Here is a 13,868-nt window from a genome sequence, read left to right as displayed (position 1 = left end):
GGGAAATAAATTTGCCATATACTTTAAAAGAAACAGAAACCAAGAAAAAACATAGAGATTATCTCAATTTGTTTATATAATTGGCTTTATATAACACATTTTAAATAGTTTTAGTTTTCCTACTGGCAGGCTGATACTCAACCTGAGGATCTCCTGTTCTGGGGACATAAACTAACACTATAAAAGCCCTGATTTGTCCCACCTCCCAGTTCTTACAGAATTTCAACAAGTCCTGTGTATCTGATTAATCTCTGAAGACAGAAAGGACAGAGGTTTGCACAGTCACAGTTTGCTTTTGTAAACCCTGCAGTAGCTTCTGATGTGCTCAGCACATTGGCAACTTCTATTTTTTCTGATCAGGAGCTTCATTTGGGCATGTAGAGTTGCCTGAGCCACTCCCTTTCCTGTAAGAAATGTCCTACTGGTAGCATTGTCTGTCATCTGTTACTTCCAGAAGCCCTGCCAGTTATCCTGCCTGGGCATGTCATCCCCTCCCCTGGCCAATGCTCAGTGAATGGGAACAGCTGCCACAGCAAGAGGGACACCATGGGCTGTCAGTGTTTTAACAGCTGGAGAATGTGCAAGTTTGCTTCTCATTTTTAATGTTGCACACTAGACTACCCATTGCTGGCAGTAGATGTAGGTCTAGGAGGGTGAAACCACAATATCAAGCAGAACATTGACACCCTCTTTGTGTCATATTGCTGGCCATGGTCTGTGTTGGCCTCTGCTGACTCAGAAATGCTTCCATAGAAGCATCCCTGAAAAGGCTTAGGATGAGGACATCAAGTGAACTTCTCAACTGTAGCAATCATGATGGTAAGAAACTTTAAACTGTGCTTAGAGCTGCTCTGCCATCAACTCTGTCTTATTGCTGTCATACAGGAGAGGCAAGGTAGCAGGACATGCCAGCAATTGAGTAGGAAGCTTTTCATCTTCCTTCCCTCTGGCATCAGACCTTTTCTGGGCAGTACTAGGTGCATGCAATCAGTTGAAGCCAACTGAAAAACAAGATCAGACTTGGTGACAGTCTGGGCTTATCATTACTATGGCCAAGGAGTCAGGGCATCTGGATGTCTTTGGGAAGTCTGGTCCCTGACAAATCCACTGTGCCACCTCTGAAAAACATAATCTCTCCTTCCCAAAGCCTAAGATCTTTGTTTATTTCGCCTCCATTTTAAGAATAACAACGCCAAATTTCACCTATTTCTGCTTCCCTTTCTCTGCTGATGCCAGGGTAACTTGGGAGAGAACCATGGGCAACCACTCTAAGACAGCTAAGACTCATTTTGCACAAGCCAATGACCACTGCATGGTTTGCAGGAAATTTTGAAAGGTAAAAGCAAGACTTGAACTTTTCTCAGGTTTCAAAGGGTTAATTTTCTCCAGAAGAGCATCTCCATCTCTTTGGCAGGGTGGATAAGAGTTGTCTGAAGAAAATCCTCAGACAATGTGTAGTTCTTTTGTTTCAGTTCTACTCTTCAAGAATTGCTAAATGGAGCCACCAGAGAGAAATGTCTCTGAATTTCAAGCTGACACTCAAATCTGCTTGTCTTAAAGCTTTTGTATCTGTTCACATTTCCAGGGTAGACATCAGAGAGTTATTAGAGGCCATTTCATCTGTCATGTAACTCTGGTAACATGTCTGCTCCATAACTTAAGGCAAAGCTAGAACTATAAGGAGAATGAAAATCTTTCTAAACTGCAGAATTTTCTAGGCACATTTTGATCCCAGTTCTGGAAGACTTGAATATTAATGTGTTCAGCAAAAAGAAAAATACATAGTTTCAAATGGATCAATTCTTTCCAATTTAGATTTTTCATACATCTCACATATATCTATATGAAACACAAAAACCAAAGTAAAAAGCCATTGCCATAAAAAAAACCCCATAGGACTTTCATTCAGAGATGTAAAAATTAGTTATTTTGACATTGCCAGAGTCTTCCAACCTGTTTTTTCCCTCACATAAATGAAATATGAGTGAAAAAGACATGACTTCACAAAACATTTGAAGAGAACTGCACTATTTTAATAAAAACATGTTCTGCTAGTGGTTTAATTATCAACTGTAATCAGAATAGAAGGGTTTGTTTTTGTTAAAATAAAAGTAAAAAATGAAACTCTTCGGTAATTACACTGTACAGCAGAACTCAGTTAACTAGGAGAGAGTCTATAATGGCATATACTTCAGAATTTATTTCTCCAACAGTCATTTATGTTATTCATCAGCCACTGATTTCCCACATGCAAAAGATATATTTTTGTGACACTCTTCAGCTCTGACAGATAGCAAACAAATATCTGAATTTTGAAAGAAATATTTTTATAAGGAAAATTTTCTTCTGCTGAGATTAGATACTTCACTGTGCTTTTTAAAATTTTTTGCTGATTTTACTGGAATTTTGCATTTTTTATTGCAGCATGTGTAGCTTATTCCACAGAATTTGATGGAACTATGACAGTTGCCTGCATATTTGAAGAACAGGGGTTTTACTAAATGAAGGACATCAATGCAGTTGCTCTAACAGGTAATTATGCTTCATGAACACTGGATTCTAATTAGAGAAGAACAAGTCCCCGGCAATAGCCACCTCCTTATACAGGGAATTGAAAAGACAACTAATTGGCAAATGTGGTGTGATACTCTATTATGTACGTAATCTTCTTTATCTTTTCAGCCCTGTTATCTGACCCAATTTGAAAATTTGATTTAGAGATATAGAGGACATGAAGATCATTGGACCCACTTGCCCAGTTCTGGAAAACTTGTTTATTGTGAAAGTAAAGAACTGAAAAATAAGTCTGTTTTTCCATGCCATGAAACACCTTGAATATATGACACCTCACTGATGTAACTTACAGAAGTGTAAGGTGTAAACAGCAGATTAGGATACTGTAATTAGGGAGTTTTCATTGCATCAAAGCATATCTTAATGATTAGTCTTATTATGCAGCCTTTTCTACATGTATTAAGTTTCTTTCAATGAAAAACAAAATGATAAAATGCACCAGCTCTCCACATTCAAATTCTAGAAACTATAGTTAATAAGGACAGACAGATATTAATATCATATTAATGTAATTTCTCCACACAGTAAAAATGTTCTTCACATTGAACCCTAGTTTATCCTATACGGGTAAACAAATAAAAAAGAGGTTCAACAGTTCAACAGTTCAACACTGAACAAAATACTTCTGGGGAAAATATATTAATCTATTGAAAGGTTAATAAAAAGCAGAAAGACATTTAAACTTTTTTTTGCCAGTTCCAGTGGGGTTTTAATAAGTACTAAAGGGCATAGAAGAAATATCAGCATAATTTCTTCTACATTGTGAATGATCTTTCATGACTATTGAATAAAAAATCATGTTCACTGTCACATAGGGGTAATATCCAAATAAGACTCATTTACATGTAGAAGAACACTTCCTTAAAAATTTTCTGAGATCATCTCCAAGTTAGGCCTAAATAAAAAAAAAACTATATTTAATTTCTCTACATGAAAATACAATATATGGAATAGCAAGTTAAGATGAAGGAAACAGTAATTTGTTTCTTAGGCTTCCCAGTTAATCTTCCTGCACATAAATGTTAATTTACAGTATTTTTTTATACTTCATTGACCTTTCTTTTCTGCAGCAATGATGGTAATCTTTGTTGTGTCTGGCACCGAATTTATCTTAAAAAGCAGTGTAACTTTCTGTCAGTAATTCCCATCCAAATCCCTGCTGATGTCAAATCTGGTATCTCTTCTCAGCTTTTTTGCACTAAACAACTAGTAAACTTTGAAAATATTTAGATAATAGTTAAAGAAGTGTTTATTAACTGTGGTGCCCCTTCTACTTCCTAAATATTATCCATGTCTTTCTGCAAACAGACCAAGTGACTTGCTGGTGACCAGCCCTTGCACCCTCCATCAGAAAAGCACTGCTGCCATCCACAAAGGATGGGAGGCTGTGGGCAGGGCTGTGGGCAGAGCTCCCTGCCTTCACCACCTCTGACTTTGTGGAAACTGTAGACACCACTTATTTTCAAGCCCAGAAGAAAGGACAACATTTACAGAAGCCCATCCTCCTCCTCCTCCTCATTTCTTCTCCCTTCATCTCATTTTCTCCTATTTCCATATTTAGGAAGAGGGCATCTCATTTCTGAGGAGCCCGGTGACCCAGGAGTGGCAGAACACATGGATATACCCCCTGCTTTGATTGGGACAGGGAAATGCAGTGGTGAGGACTCGTTCACTGAGATCCTGACTGCCAGCCACACCATGCTGGAGGTGAGGGAGGACCTGCCTTGGGACCTGGCTTTGCGTCACAAGCTGACAGATGTGTTTTTCCTTTCTGCAGAAGGAAAGAGAGAAAGGGAAAAGGTGTTGTGTCATCTGAGAGAGCATCTCTGTCCTCTCCAGGTGGGAATGGTGTCCTTTGCCTGCTGCCAGTGTGCTGCAAACCAGCACTAGAGATAAAGATTGCCAGAGAGGTAATTTATTGGCAGCATGTGCTCAATCAGGCCTTCAGTGAAATATCTCTGAGAGCCAAGTTGCCTGAATTCCTCCGTCTACATGGACCGTTCCTGCTCTTTCCAGAACTGATGCTGTCAGGGGGGTGCTGTGAAGCACCCTGAGCCTCCCAGGCCTTTATGTTGAGAATGGCAATGATTTAATGAAGAGGTGCAAATGGATAAGGGGTGAGGAGCATCAGAGAGAGAATGTGCCTGTCTGTTCATGACCTGCCATCACCCTGCAGATGTTCTGTGGCCTCCATGAAGTAATGAGCTCGGGAAGCCTGCTCCTCTGCAGCTTCTGCTTAGAAGTTTGATGTCTGTCTCTGTGCACTCTAGGGAATAAGCCGCCCCTCTGATAACAGTGGCATCTAACAGGTGCCTTGCCTGGGGATAGCATCTATCTACAAAAGGCAACATGAAAATAAAAGAAAAATGTCAGTTGTGATGTATCACTCAACTTCTTAAATCATTGAACAATAATCAGCAGTGATTCAAAGGTTGGTTTAGACAGTTTTCTAGAATTATGCAATGCTTTTCACATCTCATATATATAAAAAGATAAATTAGCAAAATATACATTAGATATTATAATTTAGTGTACGTACACATTATTAACACATTCACATAACACATTCACACACGCATTAGCATTCTTGTTAAAAATATGTACAGACTTTTTATTTATAAAGAATGGAGACTATAATCAAATGTCAGACCCTGAAAAACCCACATGCTAAGGGAATGCCAAGTAATTCCCCATCCCTGTTCTATGGCAGGTGGCTTTGAGGGACTACCAGAGGAACTTCATGACAGTGAATGAAACTGACTGCGCAAATTGTGAATTTTCTTCCCTGGGGGAGTTCAATTTGGATTTTGAATTGTTTACTTAAAGCACAGGGTCTTCAACACACCGTATTTCTGGGTTTGTTTTTTCCAATTCCTTTTGCTCCCTATTCTGCATTGCAAACCTTTTGTTTAGAACAGGTACTGAGGGCTACAAACAGCCCCTGTGGACATCAAGCCGGTGAGCTGGTAGCAGACAAAGGCACTGTCTTCTCCAGAAACAGCAGCCAGGTTAGAACTGACTTTTCCTCCAAGCTTTTCATGCTTCTCCTCAATTGGTTCCAGATCCCAGGCTGGCTCCAAATCAGGATGCAGAAACTTCCAAGTGGAAAAACAAGCAGAAGAGGACACTCTCATATCCTCACATTCCCAGTCAACTCTTTTATGAATTTCTTTTCTATTGATAAGCCACCCCCAGCTGCATGTATCTTCTACCAGAGCCTGTGTGACTGTCTCAGACATTGTCCTGCCCTTGCTGCAGGGACAGGACTCGTGTATTTTCATTTCTTATGAAAAAAATGGTGTATTTGATTTGTATTTTCCTTTTTGACCAAGAAAGCATCTGATATGCATCGTTCCAATCTGCAATTTTTATTTAAACCCTTTATTTTAATGGATACTCAGATGTCAGTCTGTTTGATCACTCAGTGCATTTTACTGTTTCCTCTGGATTTTGAACATCTTTTTGTTAGAGCTTATATGTGCAAGGACAATTTTCAATTTTTATATCAGGAAAGTATAGCTTCAGTTATTAATGGCTGAAGACTGTGGTTGTCTTCGTTAATGATGATGTAAGCCCTTACTTCATTGACTATTTCAATCCTTTTAGAACAAAGAAGGGCTCAGTATAGGAATTCTTCGTCCTCTTGAACTGAAGAGTAAAATACCAGTCTGTTTCAAGAGGTGAGATTTTATCCAGAGTGGCAAAAGAGTACAATGTTCTGGTCCTAATATATAAGAATATCTTTTATGCTAAAATATTTGAAGTTTATGATTACTTAAATCATATTCTGATAAATTCTTATGAGAAATGATGCATTAAGTTTTAGCTTTCATATTTTTTAGATTCTGTGCTGCCTAGGTGTGTAGCTCTGAGCTTCCTATTGAGTGTTAGTAAGCTCTCTTCACAGAGTAGGTAGACAAAACAATCCTCTTCCAGCTTGAGACCAAGGACAACCTTGGTTACAAGCTTCAGGCCCAAAAAGCATAAACGATGGCAGAATGAAGAGGGAAAACATGAAGGAGGGGACTTCACAACGTGAAGCTGTAACTGGACAATTAACCCCAATATGCAAATAGACCCAGACTTATAAAAGTGTGAAACCTTGTGACTGGTCATCCATTTTGTGACCATTTTAGGTCCCTCTTGGGTGTGGCCCTGGCCAGGCTCTTGTGCTGCCCAAGGTGTATCCTTTTAAGGTCTTTCGATAAATATCTACTTTCTTCTCTTAGCTCTGTCTAGTCTCTGATCTGTTCCAGATCAGCCTCTCAAGGCATCAGAAAACTAAAATTTTACTTAAAATAGAAAATTACAGTAAGGGTTAGATTAATATATTTTTTGAGGGGAACGTGTTCCATCTGCAAAGGAATCAGAGCTAGTGTTTGCCAGAGTTGTCCTCCAGCTCCCATGGCAGCAAAAATGTCAGCTACCCAAAAGGTGCCCGTATCAGCAGAAGTGGGGAACATTGCAGGATCCATAACACACAGAGTTCTGTAGCAGGATGACTACATTCCTGCATTCCTCAGCCTTGCAATATTTACTGGGTACAGGATGATATAGATGACTTTTTCCCCTTAGCTTTATTTTCCTTTTCTTTCCCCACTGTACCTTGAAGGCTTTTAGAAAAAACTTAGTGCTGGGAATTTCTTATGTTTTTTGCTTATACAAAATATGTCTTTATAGCTTTTCTACTGAAAGTAATAACATAACCCAAGTGGTTTCAAAATAACCCTACAATATCTTTTCTGAAGGAAAAAGATTTACCTAAGGAAATTTGTTTGGGAGTCTTTAAAGTGTCCTCTGGATAATATTACTATACAGTCTCTACTAATTTTCTGTAAGGGTGTCAGATATTTCCTCTCTTCTGTGTTTGATATGGTTATCATACTTCAGAGTGATAAGTAAATTAAGAAGATTTTAATATTTTTAATAATTTTTGGGTGAAAATTAATTGACTGTAACTGAAAGAAGAAAGGTTGAGGCCTTTTAAAATATAAATAAGTGCTGTTAAAAAAAGAAAATGATATGACAGTTCTCTTAGAAGTCATGAAGATCACAGTCTTCAAAATGTATTTAAGTGTTTTCACCAAAATATTCTGCTGTTGGTTAAAATAGGTATCTAAAGCTAAAGCTGTGCTGCCACAATTGCTTGCATGTTTTCCCCTAAGAAGCTCTCCACAGATTGAATTGGTAGAAGCTGATGTGTATTTCTTTTCCTAGGACTGTGGCTGACTAATGTATTAAATTTAGAGTGTTTTCCCTGACCTAGGTGATACTATAGGTCTTTTCATGGAGTGAAATTGCAGATGAACTTGTCTGACCATCTCACCCTGACATTTAGAAACAGAAATCTATGTTTGAAAGTTTTGCTGCTGCTACAGAAACCTGAAGCAGGCAATCATCCCTCTTGAGATGAAGAACAGGGTTATTTCTGAAACCTCTTTAGGAGCTAAGTGTTGGGTTGTTACTAAACACATAATACTTGTATTGCACCCAGATCATCAAGTACAACAAATAATCATAAATACTATTTATAATTGAGCTTTGCTATTTCTCCTCATACCTGCATACAGATACTGATATACAGATACCTGTATATAGTTACACTGTTTTCAGTAACTCTGAAAATTACTCTGAAAGACAATTTGGTACAATAAGAATATAGACATGAACTGACATTAATCTGGCCTCACAGCATAAAGGAATTTCAACCATCCCCAAATATCAGTAACTTATGAACTTGATTTGTCCCACAAGTAAGAGTGGGCCATCCAAACTACTTATTAAAACAAGAGTTTAATACCAGTCTTTTTTTTTTTTTCCATAAAATTTTGGGAGGGAACTTACTTTAGATGTTTTTCAACAGAATTTTTTAATATTTCTCTTTCATCTTTGACAGTAACTCTCCTTTCTCCCACCTTACTCTTCAAACCCGCATCACCCTGTCCTTCTTTCATCTGCTTTTGAATACTACCATCTGACAGAAAAAAATCCAATAAAGGTTCCAACAGAGTCACATATCAATGTGATCTTTGGGAATGATGCAAGATAAGTCATTGTCTTTGTGCTTAAAGTTGCACTGTCAGAACCTCCTGAGTTCTTCAACACCACTTGCAGGGGTGGCAGTGAATGGTGATTGCCAGACATGATGGGCAGCCACAGGGAAGGGGCTTCAGCTCTGTCAAGGCCAGTAGTTTCTGCTGTTCAGCCCATGTACATTTGTGTGCTAGGCACCAGCAGCTCTCACCTTAGCCATGTTGTGAAGAAACATCTTTCCTACAACTCCTTCCCTTTCTCTCCATGAAGTAAGTCACACTTTTGGTGTACTAAGGAAAAAAAGCCATCCAATTCCAATTCTTTACAAATAATTTTGTTAGCTGTGATTCAATATTAGGAGATCATTCACATCTTTCCAGAGAAAAAGTCCACAATGCAGAAAACACAAGAAAAACGCTTTTCAGAATTAGTTCTGCTGCATAAATGTTTAGTGAATAATATCTTCCCATTGGTACTTTTGTGGCAATGGAAGATATTATTCAAACTTGACATCCCAGTAATGTGCTGCATATTGATACATGGGAGTGATGTTTAAAAGTAGTTTTCAACAATCCCCTAGGAGAAAAATTACTTTTCTTAAGGCATTTCCTATGGAAAAATAAATCAGTTAGTTCTTTGAGAATAAAAGTTGGTTGCTGGGACATTATCTTCAGCATCTTAGTAATAATTACAGCTTTAAAACACATATCAGATATATATCTAGTCAGATATGGCACTGACTTACAACACCTAAGATGTGGATATATTTTAGAGGTTCCAAGTAGTTAACATGGTTCTGACACTAACTATTCCCCATTTCAAGATAGACTGCATAATGAAAATGTCCAGATGTGATCCTCTCCCATCTTGACCAGTTTTTCAAATTGTATCAAAATTCAAGTTTCAGTGAAAAGAGATATTTGAATTTTTAATAATTGTTGAGTTTTGATCTGTTAGCATACAAATCTTGGCAGGCCTAGCTGGGTATCCCTAGCATCCAGAAGAGCAAAACACGCTTGTGGTGAGTCTGTGCCTGCCCCACAACATTGCCACCTCCTGTGTCTGGCGCATGCCCTGCCCTCAGCTCTCAGCGGTGCTGTGTGGACCCTGTAATGGGGCCAAGGGCACTGCCACGCTCTGCTCAGCACATGTGGCAGTGAGGCATTGCCAGCCAGGGATCCCACTGTCATGTGGCCAGATCTCTTCCTTCCTGGAAGTGCCAGTGCACCCCAGCTCTGTTTTCCAGGGACAGTGGTGCTGCTGAGCTGAGGAGAAGTGTGGGAACTCATGACAGCCAGGACCAAGAAGGACATGGAGCCTGCAAGTGGGACTATGCTACGGGACCTTGCATGGTGGGCTCTTGGTGCAAGGCTTTTGTATGGCTCTGGCTAATTCTACAGCCCACATGACTCACAGCAAATAAATGCACATGAAAATCCACTTTCTTTGAGAAGAGGACAATGGTGCACTGCCTTTGGCACAGCTCTGGCTGAGGAGTGATTTCTTCTGACCCCAGTGTGACATATAAGGTAAATTGCTGTGTTGGTTTTGCATGGCCTGGTTTTTGGTAGTGGGGGAGCCACAGAGGTGGCTTCTGTGAGAAGCTGCTAGAAGCTTCCAACATGTCCAGCAGGAGATGGACATGCTGCTGATGGAAGCTGGGCTAATTAGAGAGGTTGGCAATGCCTCTGTGACCACATTTTTAAGAATAAATTAAAAACAAAGTGGGCACATGTTGTTTTTTTCTAGTCAGAGAAGAGGAGGAGGAGGTGAGAACATGTGAGGCAAACAACATGACAACACCAAGGTCAGTGGAGAAGGAGGGGCAGGAGGTGCTCCAGGCTCCAGAGCCGCGATTCCTCTGCAGGCCATGGTGAGGCCTTGCTGAGGCAGCTGCGCCCCTGCAGCCCCTGGGGATCCATGGGGGATGCAGAGATCCACCTGCAGCCCGTGGGGATCCATGGGGGATGCAGAGATCCACCTGCAGCCCGTGGGGAAGGTGCCCATGCTGGAGCAGGTGGATGCCTGGAGGAGGCTGTGGTCCAGTGGGAGACCCAGTGGAGAGAGAGGGCCCTTGTTCCAGGCTGGAGCAGCTTGTCTTTGGAGGACTGCACCCTGTGGAAGAGAGACCCAGGTCACAGCAGGTTTGGGAGGACTGTGTGCCCATGGGAGGGTGACTTTTACACTTTTACAGCAGGTGAGGTTTGGCTGCTGCTCGTGAGGTTGGACCCACACTGGAGGAGTTCCTGGAGAACTGCCTCCCATGAGAGAGACACCATGGCCTCACAGGGGAAGAACTCCTCTCCCAGAGCAGCAGAAGAAAATTTCAGTGAACTGACCAAAACCCCATGACCTGTCCCCCTGTGCTGTCAGTGGGAAGGAGGAAGGGGATTGGGGAAAGAAAAGGTGTTTTAAGGGCTCACTTTACTTCTCATTATCCTCCTCTGGCTCTGTTAGTAATAAATTCACTTTGTAGCTTTAAGCTGAGCCTGTTTTGCCCTTGCAGTGTTTTCTCTCAGTCCTTACTTCTCCTCATAAAACACTGTTAATTTTTTTTTTCTCTCCTCTGCTCAGCTGTGGCAGGGAAGAGTCAGTGAGCAGCTTTTGTGGGTGCCTGGTGTCCGGCCAGGGCCAAATCACGACAATTACATATTCTTTATGAAAATTAAAAACAAACATGGAGTGACATGCAGGCTTGGGTAGTGTGCCTCCAGCTACTGGTTTGAATGGAGCCCTGCCGGCTATAAGGTAAGCTTGGCACCCAGCTCACACATAAACACCCATGTTTAGCTACCTTACTTCAGGTGTCTTAAACCCTTGAGGTGGGAATCAGTTACCTGAACATAAACATTCAGTGTCATTGCAAGGGCCATAGAGTTTAAATGCCCTAGGACATTTGAGTCATCTGAGCCATCTGCTCTCTCAAATTGAATTAGCAGCTTGTACTTAGGCATCATTCTCTGTCTCCAGTCCAAAGTTTCAGAAATGAAAAGGGGTACAAATCCTTTCTTGTCCATCCCACCAGTTTCTCAGAGAAACTGGAGTCTCCTTGGGTTCATCCTAAGTTCAAAATAAAGCACGTACATAAAATCCAAGAAGGATCACAGTCAGTGAAAAGAATGAAGAAAATTAACACAGTATCAGGAAAACCTCAAGTTTCATTTTTAAGGGTGAAAATAGACAAAATTCTGATAGAGAATAATGCCTTTGGGAATAAAGAAATTTTATGACTTAAACCAAGAATTTTGACAATGCCTTTGACAAATACACTAGGGAAGAAATTTATATTAAAGTCATAAATAAGAGTCTCTTACTGCTAGAAGTGACAGAAAAGAAAAAGCTGCAACTTTAAGGCTTTATAGTTAGAGTAGCTTTCTGTACTTGGGGAATGCAGAATATTTTGAGTGTAAACAAAGAAAAATGGATTTAAATTCTGGGGAAAAGAATTCTTGGTGACCTACCCAACTGAAAATTATACATGTCAAACATTGTTTTGAAATATAGATTCATGCAAGATATCTCACTGCTTTAAAATCATGTTGCAGTTATTTTCTAGCTCCCCATCATTTGAGGCTATTCTTCATCAATGTATACAACTCCAGTAATGGCAAAAATATAAATAAAATAAAATAAAATAAAACACAATTAAATTAAATTTTAAAAAAATGAAAGACCTTTCATGGTTGCTGAGAGAGAATACATACTTATGACTGAATCCAGGATTGGCAATATATATTTCACAGGCTAGTGATCAATATGCTTATCTACCTGAGTGAGAGCCTAAATATTTCTTTAATTTTATTTTATACTCAAAATTCATCACACTTGGCATCCTTGTATCCCCTTATCTGTTGGGATTCTCTGATTCAGCAGGGACAAGAATTTCATCCTCATTATCTCACTGCACTACTGCGAATTGAGTTCTTCCAGGTAAGTGGAACAAGACCCATAGGAAATATAAATATTTCCACCTTGCCCTGTGCAGTTGAGTGTGGTGGTCTCAGGTGCAAGTCATATTTCTCTCACACATGTGCAATACCAGGGGTAATCACAGAAGTGCTGAACAAGTGAGGACGATGACAACTAAGGGGTCTGCATCTGCTATCTTGACACATATTTTGGGAAGCGAAATTGGTGAAGTATTGCTCAGGTAGGCTTGCCCAGCCCTAGTGTACCCCATGCAGAGCTCTAGTGGGGAGGGTTTAGGAAGAAGGCATCAGCTGTTCAGCACATTGGGTCAGAGTGCTTCCGGAAACATGCCATATCTAATCCAGGATAAAGTTTTGAACACTGATTTTGAGGCTCTAAATTATAGACTCATTTGTAAAACTCCTTTGTGATTGCAGTTCCAGGACTTTTTTCTTAGAGCTAAAAAATAGATTCTGCATGAAACAGTATTTTTGTCTAAATGCAAAGTGCCAGATTCACAAGTGGTGTCAGCTGGCTCAGCTCCATTGCGTACGAGGAGCTTGAGCTTATCCAACCAAAAAGAGCACTCAGGAATTTTGGAAGGAGAGAATGTCTCACCCTCTGGTCTTTGCATTAATTAGTGTTGCTGAGATTTGAGTTGTTTCCAAAGACCATGCCATGCTCCTCAGAAAGGAGCAAAATCATTCCACAGAAGACAAAAATAGACAAATAGTCAATCAAACCTCAAGAGTGCACTGTGCCAAGATGCTGCCCAAAGTTGCAATTAGAGCAAGCAGGGTTTTTTTAAACAGGGAGATGTTCAAACAGTAACACATTGAGAGGAGGCCATGGCAGCTCACAATCAGCCACTGACTCTGTACCTGTGACTTAGAAAACTGGCTGAACTATGAAATGGAAAGAGGTAATTTCCAAGGGAGAAATGCAGAAAAAATGAAATACTATCTAACAGAGAAAACCAAGTGCAGGCAGCCACACCAGTGTGTAGGACATGGTATCTGGGAGCCACCTGTGCCCAGATCTCCCAGCTGGCACTACCTACAGTGCAGCCCCATTGTGCCATGACAGCCCCAGACCCGCACGTGCCGGGGAGTGCTCTGGCCTGGGAGACCTTGGACTGTGCTGCAATTGCTGAACATCATTCCCAAGGAAGCTGTGAGGGTGTTTGCAGAACATGAAATTCCCAGTGGTAAAGGGTGTCAGGTTGCAAAATTCTTTTTTAGTGGTTGAACTCAGGGTAGGAAGATTTTTCTCTACTAATAAGTGCTGTGGAGAGTTAGAGTCCCTTCTGCTCCTGGTGTTGTTCAATGCCTGTTTTTCTGCAAAGGCCAGAG

The 13,868-nt window shown here is 40.4% G+C and overlaps 1 long non-coding RNA gene across 1 annotated transcript; it reads left to right on the top strand.

Moving 5' to 3' along the window:
- The first annotated feature begins 266 nt into the window (after positions 1-266).
- Positions 267-6,284, top strand: LOC143693514 (uncharacterized). The gene is made up of 3 exons (XR_013181255.1): positions 267-1,336; positions 2,425-2,532; positions 4,136-6,284. It is a non-coding gene; the product is annotated as an uncharacterized LOC143693514 (long non-coding RNA).
- Positions 6,285-13,868: the final 7,584 nt, after the last annotated feature.

Source organism: Agelaius phoeniceus, chromosome 3, assembly GCF_051311805.1.
Source record: "Agelaius phoeniceus isolate bAgePho1 chromosome 3, bAgePho1.hap1, whole genome shotgun sequence".
In the NCBI taxonomy this organism is placed as follows: Eukaryota; Metazoa; Chordata; class Aves; order Passeriformes; family Icteridae; genus Agelaius; species Agelaius phoeniceus.
This window is presented reverse-complemented; position numbering and strand designations above follow the sequence as displayed.